The 14,321-nt window shown below is 33.4% G+C and overlaps 1 protein-coding gene across 1 annotated transcript in view; it reads left to right on the top strand.

The window, feature by feature from the left end:
* The window catches only part of LOC140145950 (protein O-linked-mannose beta-1,2-N-acetylglucosaminyltransferase 1-like), a 214,351-nt gene that overhangs the window by 82,323 nt on the left and 117,707 nt on the right, over window positions 1-14,321 (top strand). Inside the window, 1 exon segment of the mRNA XM_072167688.1 lies at window positions 13,214-13,288. The gene's annotated coding sequence lies outside the window, so the exon portion shown is untranslated.

The following is a 14,321-nucleotide window of genomic DNA, read 5'->3' as shown; positions in this document are numbered from 1 at the left end:
AGATTGATAACAGTGACAAGCCTGAGGACATTTTCATCTTGGGAAGGGAGAGAGGAATGGATGGATGGATGCAGGACCAGGGTTACCAAGCCCACGATTTAGTAGCCCAATTGGGTCACTTTAGAAGATTCTCCCTGTGATGACTCTTGACAGTTTCTTGCTCCTAGAAACCAATGGTTAATGCGACAAAAGAAACTCCTGTTTGTACGGGCTGATGGGCTTTTCAAGTAGGGTCGGTCAGTCATGATTTTTTTCTAGAGCCTAAAATGACCCTTAGATATCACCAAAAGCATAAAAAATTGGCAAACATATTTTGAAAATGTTTAGATTTTTTTTCTCAAAATTTTATAGTCAAAACTAATAACTTTTGGCTTCAAAATGGCTCATTTTAAATGCAAAAATGCAAAATCTGGGTCGGTTAGGCCTGTAAAACGGGATTTTTCTTTTGTGATCTAAATTCTAATAGACAGAATTTTGTAACATTTTTAAAAATTTGCCCCTTACGATCTTCATTAATTTACTGTCCCTTAAAAGCAAATGGTTAAGAGCGTAAAATTGGGTGACTTTTTCGGTGATTGGATTCGTCAATTTGGGCTATAAATAGCTGGCAACCATGTGCAGGACTTGATTACCATTTTCGCACATTCTGTCTTCTCTGCTAGAATTCCATCAAATTAAACTCACCTTTATTAGGATCTATCCTCTGTCTTGCAGTGCAGGGTTGCCAAAAGATTTCAGCCCAAATAGCGGGTCAAATTAATGGAAAAATCACTCATATTTTCTCTTAACCATTGGTTTGTATGGGACAGGAAACTACAGGAAGTTGTGAGAACCAAAACCGGGTATTGAAAAAGCACCAATTTTTTTTCTTAATTGACGATCGTTGGTTTTTATGGGACAGGAAATTGTCAAAAGTCGCTGGGAAAATCTTCAAAAGTCACCCAATTGGGCTACCAAATCACAGATTTGGCAACCCTGTTGTAGGGTTGTGTGTCTTCAGATATTTTAAATCGATTAGTTGGCAGTAAATAGGCACAACTTAATTACCATGTCTACTGCATTCTTCAACTTTTTTCGCTATTGTTTCATCTTAAAGAGGTATAGCAATATGTCAAATTATTTCTTTGTACTTCCTTCATATTCCTATAAGTTGCTTTTGTTGTACAATAACTTAATTCTGTGATATCATGGTTACAATATTTATTAGAGGCTGACATTTTTATTAGAGGTTCAAATGTCTACAGACTAAATGTTTTTGATCAATTTTCTTTTGTAACATTTGTAAGTTACAAGATTCCCCCTATCTTCAGAATTCTTGCACTAGTATTTTTTGTGAAAATCCATGAATCTTGTTTTCCTATTCATTTGTGGGGAGTGAATGTTTATTAATATCTATGTACTTTTGCTGATACTAAGTGTAATAGCTGCAGCCATGTCCTCCATGGTGAATTTTAAATGCAAATTTATAAATATAGTGTAACATGGCTGATTAAGATATGACATCTTTCAGTGCATTCAAATAAACAAACATATAAAGAGTATTGGTTCAGGATTTTTTTTTTAATTTAAAAACATGGGTAAAAAAGGATCAAAATTTGACTTTTTTAAAAATAATTTTGAACAAAATTTGGTATATTTTAAGGTATAAAAATAGTATAAGGTCCTAAATCACCCCTAATTCTAAAATTTGAGAAAACTGTTAACTAATTTGGTGTCTTTAGAACTTTGAAGTTCTAAAACTGCATATTTAAAACATATGCAGTTTTTATCAAGTTAGAAATATGAGGTAAGTTGTAATGGAGGCAAAAAAAAAGAAGAAAAAAAAATAGCATGGAAAATAAAATTTGATGCTTTTCTCAAAAACTACTATTTTTTTTTTCAGAAATCTGCTGTGCTAGTTGGATTCCTTACATCTTATTCTCTCTGAAAATGTATACTTTCTGTATTTATCATCATAGCTATGCTGATGAGCCGCATCTTACTCAGAAAATAACAGACCACCATTTAACTAAAAAATCAATAAACTGCATTTTCCCTTAAAAGCAAATGGTTAAGAGCGTAAAATTGGGTGACTTTTTCGGTGATTGGATTCGTCAATTTGGGCTATAAATAGCTGGCAACCATGTGCAGGACTTGATTACCATTTTCGCACATTCTGTCTTCTCTGCTAGAATTCCATCAAATTAAACTCACCTTTATTAGGATCTATCCCTCTGTCTTGCAGTGCAGGGTTGCCAAAAGATTTCAGCCCAAATAGCGGGTCAAATTAATGGAAAAATCACTCATATTTTCTCTTAACCATTGGTTTGTATGGGACAGGAAACTACAGGAAGTTGTGAGAACCAAAACCGGGTATTGAAAAAGCACCAATTTTTTTTCTTAATTGACGATCGTTGGTTTTTATGGGACAGGAAATTGTCAAAAGTCGCTGGGAAAATCTTCAAAAGTCACCCAATTGGGCTACCAAATCACAGATTTGGCAACCCTGTTGTAGGGTTGTGTGTCTTCAGATATTTTAAATCGATTAGTTGGCAGTAAATAGGCACAACTTAATTACCATGTCTACTGCATTCTTCAACTTTTTTCGCTATTGTTTCATCTTAAAGAGGTATAGCAATATGTCAAATTATTTCTTTGTACTTCCTTCATATTCCTATAAGTTGCTTTTGTTGTACAATAACTTAATTCTGTGATATCATGGTTACAATATTTATTAGAGGCTGACATTTTTATTAGAGGTTCAAATGTCTACAGACTAAATGTTTTTGATCAATTTTCTTTTGTAACATTTGTAAGTTACAAGATTCCCCCTATCTTCAGAATTCTTGCACTAGTATTTTTTGTGAAAATAACGTTTTGAACCACCAGGTTAAAAACCAGTTTGACCCCTGCAGAAATAATGGTTTGGTCCTGTTAGTTTATTGCTAAAAGATCAATATGAAGTGATATAAGATCAATATGAGGTGATACATGTGTATTGTCTATTTGTTTATCATGGGCACCATCAGTGTTCATTGGGCCAATCAGCGATCACATTTAACAAGGCTTGATTCTTGTGTGTGTGTATGTACCACCATTATTCTGTCAACATTCATGCAGACAAGTCATGTGGTGAATTTGTTCTCACAAATTTCGTTGGAGAATTAAAACAAATTTGTCATGATCGTGTATGAAGGAAATAAATCGTACTACTGTTTATGCTCTCTCCATTCATATGCCGCGCTGTGTTTTTTGTGGGTGGGGCATCTTGTAGTAATGTCAATGACCATCGGGAAATTTAATGAGCCGCTTTAATTCTGAATGGTGCACTCGTGTGCAGTTTTAATTTTGAATGATTTTAATTTTGAATGGTGCACAGGTTTTGCTGATAGCAATCGTCATAGCAAATTGTAAAATGGTTAGCAGGTTTAATATTCAAGGCAATCGGTGAGCGTCATGTAAATAGAGATGCTTGTGTATGAAACTTGCGGAAAATGTCAACAGAAATGAACAGCACTATAATAATTTTACCATTTGGAAGGTCGTTTAAGGGTTTCTCGGACAGTAGACTGCCTCGTACTCCACTTATTTGCATACATGTACTCTGGCTGTTAGTATTACATTAAATTAACACTAATCATTTGACCACTTAATGTTGAATACAGTAATTGTAAATTGAACGCATTCATAATGGTTAACATTTATTATCGAAAATAGTCTATGACATATTCTATTTTGTCATAGGGCCTATATGCAAAAATTGTGATTTTTAATGGAGCTTATTTATCATCAGGAAAGCCAAAGTGATAAACAAGTTGTTGGATCATAGTCTATGGTCTATGGTTGGATTGCCCAAATTCTTCCAGCTAATTTGCCGAATGCTTATTGATCAATGAGTCCAACTCGGCATAGTTTACTTCAATTGTTTACTCCACTCGGTGACATCTTTATGTACCGGATTTTCAAAAAATGAGTAAATATTTTGTTTTTTCTTTGAGTAAGGTATTTTCATTAGGCTTGTGTGTATATGTAGGTGAAGGACTATATGCTTGCACAATTTGCTCCTCCTTGTTTCTCTCTTCTTCATTGCAGATTAAATACTTCTATAGTCGGGTAGCAGAAGGGAAGATGCTTTGCCTGTTTTAAGAGTCGCAATTACCACAGCTACTTGACATTGATCCCATCATTAACCTACAATACCTACAGGGCTTACTTTAGCCACATATAACAATGACTTATATTGGTATAGTTTTGCACATAACATGGAATGTTACTAAGGAGGCTAAGGATGGATGCAAATACCACTGAAGAAGTTACTGCATGGTCCTTTATTAAGCAGTCAAAGGATGATACAAGAACAGCGTACAATATATTCAGCACAGATTAATAAATATACTCGATTAACATGATAATGGTATAATTAAACACTAGGTATAGATGCACTTCTGCCTAGGTGAAGAAGAAATTGTATAGTATTGCATGTTGCATTTATAAGCTACACAAGGACTGTTTCGATTGCTTGGGTTAATAAGCATAAAATAAAACGGCATGCAATCATGTATTAAAAAAAAAAAAAAAAAAAAAAAAAAAACCCATGTACTCACTTCTTATTGAGATGGGACCAAAGTACTGGAATTATGTGATTCAATTTATCGGAACATTTGACTGGCTCACCAGCATGTATTATACAGCATTATCAAATATTACTTTCAGTTGTTGTGTATCGGTATACTCCAAATGTCTGCTTAATGGAAGTACATGTATGGAGAAAGTATATTTAGCAATTGGAGTGCTCAAGTTATAAGTTTACAATTGCTGACACTGTGCAGTGGATAACTTACATTGTACAAGAACAATAATTATTAAGAATTCAATTGTCAGGTTGGCGTAAGTTAGTCAGTGACCAAACTACATTTTCACATTTTCTCCAGAAACTTAAGAAACAGAATTACGGTGCCCGCAAATTTCAAGATTATTTTCATATATAGTATTTTGTCGCTCTCGTGATGTGTCTTGTTCTTTTCATTTGAGCATTATACCTGGTGTAGATATGTTTGCTTCGCCACTTTGGTATTGTTAGTTCATATTTTGATATTATTGTATTATTAATAATTGTGCAATTTTGGTTATTAATTATATTTAAAAAAGTGTGCAATATGTTTCGTGATAATATTTTGCCTACTCACTCAAGTTATTTTCTTGGTTGTTCTCGTGATTGCTCTTTTCATTGAGTATTATACCTGGTGTAAATATGTTTGTTTCGCCACTTTGGTATTGTTTGTGTTAAGTATCCATTTGTTTGGAATTTTTCATATTCAATTTGATACTGTGTTAAATTGCCATTTTGATATTGCATTGAATTGATCATGTGTTTAATTGCTTTGCAGTATACTTCATTTTCATTTTTTAGTTTTCAACTCACGTGTTATCTATGTAGTGTACAGCTTGGCTTTAAAAAAAAAAAAAAAAATTGTGTTTTATGATTCTAATTTCATCTTCTGTTTGATATCTGTTTGCAGTATATTGCCGTTGTTTATAAAAAATTACTTTGGTTAAGCTTATTTTGCTTTATTGCTTTTGCCGTCACTTTAAACATTTCACAGAGTTGTTTCTTTGCTCATTTTGCATGTATTTTTTCCGTAATCCCTTTTGTGCAATGTTCATCGTGTTCCTCATTTAAAATTTAATTGTTATTTTTTAATGATGTATATTTATAGTTCTATGGGCATTTTGTTTTTACGTACTCATGTTTTAATTGTAAAGCGCCTTGTGGTCCTTGATATAATGCGCTATATAAGATTAAGTTGCTGATAATCTGATAATCATGCATAACGGGCGATAACAGATCTATAAAAGGCCCTCGCAATATGTTGGCTACAATATGTTGGCTACAAAACTTTATAGTTTTATGAGGTATGGATTACAAATGGGTCACAAAAACTCACAAATTGTTTGACCAAAAGGTATTCACAATATAACGTTTAGCAATTTTCCATCTATAACTATTCAGCCACAGTTACATTGTATTGACGATGAATGCATTAAAGTTAATCGTATTATGCAGGTGATACTGCTTGGATTATTAACACTTGTTACTCAAATGCACTCATCTATTTCTTGGCAATACCAAATAATGCAAAAAAAAAAAAAAAAAAAAAAAAAAAAGGAAAGGCAAAAAAAAAAAAAAAAAAAAAAAACAAAACAAAACAAAAAAAAAAAAAAAAAAAAAAAAAAAAAAAAAAAAAAACAAAAAAAAAAAAAAAAAAAAAAAAAAAAAAAAAAAAAAAAAAAAAAAAAAAAAAAAAAGGGCTAAGGGAGTCACTTGCATACATTTTAATGTATGACTAGTGCCTCCTTTGGCAATGTTTTCTAACATGTATTTAATTATGTACATGTATACTTTATATATTTTCATATTGGATTAATATACTATTTTATATCCAAATTAACCTTTCAGGAATTTCTCTCCTAGGATTCCAGGAAGCAATCTCTTGGAAGAACAGTATTCATGCACAGTTATCGTAAAGATTCAGCCCACTATTCACTAATATAATTATTCATTTGTTTAGTTATGACATGATCAGCTCCTGATTCATGATCAATTCAGCTCCCAGGTAGATTGTTCACTGGGGAGGTACTAGATTCCAGGTAGATTGTTCACTGGGACGGTATATCCAATAATATATTCATTATGACATGATCAGTTCCCAGGTAGGTTGTTCACTGGGTTGAGGTAACTTAGGTAGGTTCATCTAGGTCCTGATTCATGATCAATTCAGCTCCCAGGTAGATTGTTCACTGGGGAGGTACTAGATTCCAGGTAGATTGTTCACTGGGGCGGTATATCCAATAATATAGTTTTGTTATGACTTAATCAGCTCCCAGGTAGATAGTTCACTGGGGAGGTATCTTAGGTAGGTTCATCTAGGTCCTGGTAATAATACTAACTATATTTTCAAAGTATTGTGGAAGCTGTTTTCTTAATGTGCATGCTAATTTATTGTAACATATGATATTTGATGCAAATAAATATATGAATGTCTGTCTGAATGCCTGACAGATACGCAATTGGTGTTTAGGTCGAATTATTTCTGTCTGGGGGTAATAACGTTTTGAACCACCAGGTTAAAAACCAGTTTGACCCCTGCAGAAATAATGGTTTGGTCCTGTTAGTTTATTGCTAAAAGATCAATATGAAGTGATATAAGATCAATATGAGGTGATACATGTGTATTGTCTATTTGTTTATCATGGGCACCATCAGTGTTCATTGGGCCAATCAGCGATCACATTTAACAAGGCTTGATTCTTGTGTGTGTGTATGTACCACCATTATTCTGTCAACATTCATGCAGACAAGTCATGTGGTGAATTTGTTCTCCCACCCACCACTCCCTATTGCAAGGTGTGCATTTAAAGCCATTAAAGGTTTGAAAATAGTATAATAAAAGCCGAAAGTTTATGGCTAATTAAAAAATGTTGATGTATAAGAAAGAATAATCTTGGATAATCAAAGAAAATTTAATAAAATATGTGACATTATCTGAATAAGATTATATTGTAAATTAAATTTAATACTGTAACAAAAAATGTGCAACTCACTTTGCTTTGTTTGTTCATTTAAACTACTGGGTGAATAACCTACACCAGGATATTATCTACATAAGTGTGGTACCAGTAGCAATTATAGCAAAGATGTATTAATATCGAATTGTTGGACTCGTGGAGCAGTTTACCATTGGTATGTTATCTAACAGTCCTGATGATCTTTTTCAAGGGCTTATTTAATCATTTTAAATATCTAATTGTTTTTGATGTAGTGCTTATAGATGGGCAATATATGTATTTTATAACGTTTTTCTGGCTTAATAAAATGAAATGAAATATGTAATTACTTACAAGAGTTAGGGTGTGCAATTTGACATATATTCATATGCTCTGGGCTCTTTTATATTTATGATGGCGGTATCAGCAAAGTTCGCTTGCGATAAAAATGTCATAAGACCACCCTGTACTTGGCTATATTAAAGAATAAATTTTGCAGGTACTTCATCTTGTAGAAAAAGTAGTTTGGCGGTAACTCTTCTCTGAGCTAGTTTAACATGTCGAATGAACTGTTCTATGGGTGTGATTTAACTTTCACTATAATATTATCAAGGATTACTCAATGTTAAAACAGTCAAGTAAGGCAATGTTTTCTAACATGTATTTAATTATGTACATGTATACTTTATATATTTTCATATTGGATTAATATACTATTTTATATCCAAATTAACCTTTCAGGAATTTCTCTCCTAGGATTCCAGGAAGCAATCTCTTGGAAGAACAGTATTCATGCACAGTTATCGTAAAGATTCAGCCCACTATTCACTAATATAATTATTCATTTGTTTAGTTATGACATGATCAGCTCCTGATTCATGATCAATTCAGCTCCCAGGTAGATTGTTCACTGGGAGGTACTAGATTCCAGGTAGATTGTTCACTGGGACGGTATATCCAATAATATATTCATTATGACATGATCAGTTCCCAGGTAGGTTGTTCACTGGGTTGAGGTAACTTAGGTAGGTTCATCTAGGTCCTGATTCATGATCAATTCAGCTCCCAGGTAGATTGTTCACTGGGAGGTACTAGATTCCAGGTAGATTGTTCACTGGGGCGGTATATCCAATAATATAGTTTTGTTATGACTTAATCAGCTCCCAGGTAGATAGTTCACTGGGGAGGTATCTTAGGTAGGTTCATCTAGGTCCTGGTAATAATACTAACTATATTTTCAAAGTATTGTGGAAGCTGTTTTCTTAATGTGCATGCTAATTTATTGTAACATATGATATTTGATGCAAATAAATATATGAATGTCTGTCTGAATGCCTGACAGATACGCAATTGGTGTTTGTGGTCGAATTATTTCTGTCTGGGGGTAATCCATGAATCTTGTTTTCCTATTCATTTGTGGGGAGTGAATGTTTATTAATATCTATGTACTTTTGCTGATACTAAGTGTAATAGCTGCAGCCATGTCCTCCATGGTGAATTTTTAAATGCAAATTTATAAATATAGTGTAACATGGCTGATTAAGATATGACATCTTTCAGTGCATTCAAATAAACAAACATATAAAGAGTATTGGTTCAGGATTTTTTTCTTTAATTTAAAAACATGGGTAAAAAAGGATCAAAATTTGACTTTTTAAAAAATAATTTTGAACAAAATTTGGTATATTTTAAGGTATAAAAATAGTATAAGGTCCTAAATCACCCCTAATTCTAAAATTTGAGAAAACTGTTAACTAATTTGGTGTCTTTAGAACTTTGAAGTTCTAAAACTGCATATTTAAAACATATGCAGTTTTATCAAGTTAGAAATATGAGGTAAGTTGTAATGGAGGCAAAAAAAAAGAAGAAAAAAAAATAGCATGGAAAATAAAATTTGATGCTTTTCTCAAAAACTACTATTTTTTTTCAGAAATCTGCTGTGCTAGTTGGATTCCTTACATCTTATTCTCTCTGAAAATGTATACTTTCTGTATTTATCATCATAGCTATGCTGATGAGCCGGCATCTTACTCAGAAAATAACAGACCACCATTTAACTAAAAAATCAATAAACTGCATTTTCCCTTAAAAGCAAATGGTTAAGAGCGTAAAATTGGGTGACTTTTTCGGTGATTGGATTCGTCAATTTGGGCTATAAATAGCTGGCAACCATGTGCAGGACTTGATTACCATTTTCGCACATTCTGTCTTCTCTGCTAGAATTCCATCAAATTAAACTCACCTTTATTAGGATCTATCCCTCTGTCTTGCAGTGCAGGGTTGCCAAAAGATTTCAGCCCAAATAGCGGGTCAAATTAATGGAAAAATCACTCATATTTTCTCTTAACCATTGGTTTGTATGGGACAGGAAACTACAGGAAGTTGTGAGAACCAAAACCGGGTATTGAAAAAGCACCAATTTTTTTTCTTAATTGACGATCGTTGGTTTTATGGGACAGGAAATTGTCAAAAGTCGCTGGGAAAATCTTCAAAAGTCACCCAATTGGGCTACCAAATCACAGATTTGGCAACCCTGTTGTAGGGTTGTGTGTCTTCAGATATTTTAAATCGATTAGTTGGCAGTAAATAGGCACAACTTAATTACCATGTCTACTGCATTCTTCAACTTTTTTCGCTATTGTTTCATCTTAAAGAGGTATAGCAATATGTCAAATTATTTCTTTGTACTTCCTTCATATTCCTATAAGTTGCTTTTGTTGTACAATAACTTAATTCTGTGATATCATGGTTACAATATTTATTAGAGGCTGACATTTTTATTAGAGGTTCAAATGTCTACAGACTAAATGTTTTTGATCAATTTTCTTTTGTAACATTTGTAAGTTACAAGATTCCCCCTATCTTCAGAATTCTTGCACTAGTATTTTTTGTGAAAATCCATGAATCTTGTTTTCCTATTCATTTGTGGGGAGTGAATGTTTATTAATATCTATGTACTTTTGCTGATACTAAGTGTAATAGCTGCAGCCATGTCCTCCATGGTGAATTTTTAAATGCAAATTTATAAATATAGTGTAACATGGCTGATTAAGATATGACATCTTTCAGTGCATTCAAATAAACAAACATATAAAGAGTATTGGTTCAGGATTTTTTTCTTTAATTTAAAAACATGGGTAAAAAAGGATCAAAATTTGACTTTTTTAAAAATAATTTTGAACAAAATTTGGTATATTTTAAGGTATAAAAATAGTATAAGGTCCTAAATCACCCCTAATTCTAAAATTTGAGAAAACTGTTAACTAATTTGGTGTCTTTAGAACTTTGAAGTTCTAAAACTGCATATTTAAAACATATGCAGTTTTTATCAAGTTAGAAATATGAGGTAAGTTGTAATGGAGGCAAAAGAAAAGAAGAAAAAAAAATAGCATGGAAAATAAAATTTGATGCTTTTCTCAAAAACTACTATTTTTTTTCAGAAATCTGCTGTGCTAGTTGGATTCCTTACATCTTATTCTCTCTGAAAATGTATACTTTCTGTATTTATCATCATAGCTATGCTGATGAGCCGGCATCTTACTCAGAAAATAACAGACCACCATTTAACTAAAAAATCAATAAACTGCATTTTCTGGTCTCATTTCTGGCACCTGTTTATATAAATGTTGACATTATAAATATTTTCAAAACCCTTGCGGCGGGTTGTAATGACCAAGCGTCCAAAGTGGATAGCGTTTGGTCAAATATTCATTAAGTCACCACATTTTGTTATCATTTGGCACTGGACATCATCTTCAATATCTCTTATAAGCAAAATTAATTTCCAAAAATCAAGCACTCTAACATTCATTTATACATTATGATGAAGTCGTTGAACTCACAGACAATGATTGGTTAATTAATGATGGCTACTGGCTAACGGACGGATTATACGTGACAGAAAGTGAGATCAAGAGATCATAAAATTGGCAGTTAGAGTCTTGTGTCCGTCTGCGAAGATTATACAGCCGCTCATTATTAAGACTGCTATAACACCTATGATCATGGGCTAATAATTCAATAACGTTCACACATTGGGAAGTTCCATTTGAAATCCGCACTCCCCCTGTGGAAAATTTAGATAAAGTCATCCACAGAGGGAGTATGATAACACCTATGATCTTGGGCTAATATAATAATTCAACGATGCTCACACATTAGGCTATTCTAGTTGAAATCCACACCCCCTGTGGAAGATTTAGCTAATGTCTTCCACAGAGGGAGTATGGGTTTGAAATAGAATAGATAACTGGGTAACTTCCATTTGAAATACTGGCACCAGTTGCGGAAGATATAGGTAGAACCATACAGTGGGAGTATGGGTTTCAAAATAATCAACCCTAACCAGTTCCATTTGAAAAACATACTCCCTCTGTGGAAGATGTTTCTTAAATATTCCACAGGGGTATGGCAGATATTAAATGGAATAGCCCCTTCACAACATTCGATAGACTTTCTGGCAATTTGAAATTATACAATGCAGTGCCTCTAGTGCATACTTGCACTGATTGCAAAGATGAACAAGACCGGGAGTTATGGGCTAATAATGTTCACACATATAGAACATGGGATAGGCCTTGTGGCTATCATTAAGAACACTGATAATTTTTATCTTTAAATTATCTACAAGTAGTTATTGAAGAGGTTCGTATGGCTTTGGTAACCCTAAAAACACCCACTATCATCTAAACTACTGAGCCGGTTTAAACTCTGTATTTGAAGCCTATACTTATGAGTTTTTTAGTGACCCTAGTGCCTTAAAAGCGGTTGCGCAGCAAGTATGCCGACAACGTGCGTATAAATGTTCTGTTCGTGTGATTGAAATGTGACGTTTACCAAACACACGCCTACATCACTACCAAACTTGCCTTGACACAAAGTATAGTTGAATATTTGATGTTACATACTTAATATTTCTGTGACATCAAAAAGTGTAATTGACATCGAATAAACTGTACAAGCTGTATCAAAAAGATGGGTACCCAACAATTTTAATGTTTATTGAAAAACCTGCTCATATGCAACACAGTTGTCAAAGCTGCGACTTATCAGACGTGGCTCCGACTTTCATCAGCCATGGCCCTGACTTCATCATGATGAAGTCAGAGCCATCACATCTGAAGAAAGCTTAGGCACCACCAGAACCAAATTTGTTCAATCTTTGGATCGACCGTCGATGCTGTTTCGATGCTAGTGAACTATCAACTAATTAATCAGAATTACTGGTAAATTTTGATTGGTCAATATCATTACATACACAGATTCATATGTAATCACAATTAACAATAGTCCATTAATTGATTTTATAAATACTAAGGATCGACTAAGCATTGATGGTTGATTGAAAGATCAAACTAATTTGGTTCTATTGCCTTAACTTAGCACTCACACGGTGATCTGCTGCACTGGTACTGTACGTCGTAAATGGCATACTCATTAAAACATTGTAACTTGTTATGAATTCCTGTCGAGATAGCCTATCTACTTTGATAATATTTTTTTAATTCAAAAAAATTAGTGCTGTATTTTTCTGGAATAGGGAGTAATGCTTTTACGTTTTCATATCTTTATTCATTCCATGTCTTGTATTTCAGGGGAGATCAAACTTTGACAAGTAGCCTATCTTTCTCCTGTTTTAAGATGTAGAACATTTTCTAATGGATTCTCATTCTTGTTATTTTTTTTGCAGGATTTCTGTGGGTGGACTTAACACTAACAATGATGATGGTATAGTTTCATAGGAATAAAACATACTGACTAAGAGGTAGGTGGCTCAGAGAACATATCTTATGCTTCCCATAATGCATTTCTCCCATTTCAATTTCTGTACTGATTTGCTATTTAGTGCAACATGGGTCGATAGTGATGAAATATAAAGTCTGCACAAAAAGTAACTCAGCTGTTATAAATACGCCTATAGATTCAGAACTAATAATTGTTTTCACAATATTTCAACATAAAAAGAAGGATGATTATTTACGCGCATTTTGATACCCCATTTGTCCAATTTTGTTCAATATTGACAATACAGCAGTGTTTTGAAAGAAAAATACCCCAATTTAAAAGTTGCAGTTATTTGTATTGATTTGAAGTAAGCGTGAAGATAATGTCGGACTTTGCGTGTTTACAGTGCTGGCATTATAACCATTGATCGCTGTAAACGGCAACTTTTAAATTCGAGTATTTTTCTGTAAAAGCACTACTGTGTTGTTAATATTGAACGACATTTGACGAATGGGGTATCAAAATGCGTGTAAATAAATTATCCTTCTCGCTATGTTGAAATATTGTGAAAACAATTATTAGTTCTGAATCTATAGGCGATTTATAACAGCTGAGTTACTTTTTGTGCAGACTTTACATCAGTGAACAGAGCATATCTTGTTAAGTCTTTGACCCTCGACCCATGTTCAGCCAGTCTTTCAAAATGAAAACAAAGAGAACCTGTAGGAATGTAATCGGAGTGTCATTTGATGGGATGATGTATCATGTTGCAAAGGATTCTGGGAAGTGTAATATTATATCTACTCTGTAGGTGGCTATTGGCTACACTTGAACATAGCAAGTGTTTTATAAGGCGTAAAAATTGTTTGATTGGCGTAACCCAGCCGACTGCTAACGAATATGAAATTTACAATTGGGACTTTATTAAACAATCAAAGTAACAGTGTAGCATGTCTGAAGTCAAAATTATTATTATGGTTTAGATACAAATTTTGTTTAGGCATTTATTGACAGAATTTAGTTGTATGTGTGTTGTTCCCTCGCTTAGCCGGCCTTGCACCACCGAGTCCTGG

This window comes from Amphiura filiformis, chromosome 2 (assembly GCF_039555335.1).
Source record: "Amphiura filiformis chromosome 2, Afil_fr2py, whole genome shotgun sequence".
In the NCBI taxonomy this organism is placed as follows: Eukaryota; Metazoa; Echinodermata; class Ophiuroidea; order Amphilepidida; family Amphiuridae; genus Amphiura; species Amphiura filiformis.
This window is presented reverse-complemented; position numbering and strand designations above follow the sequence as displayed.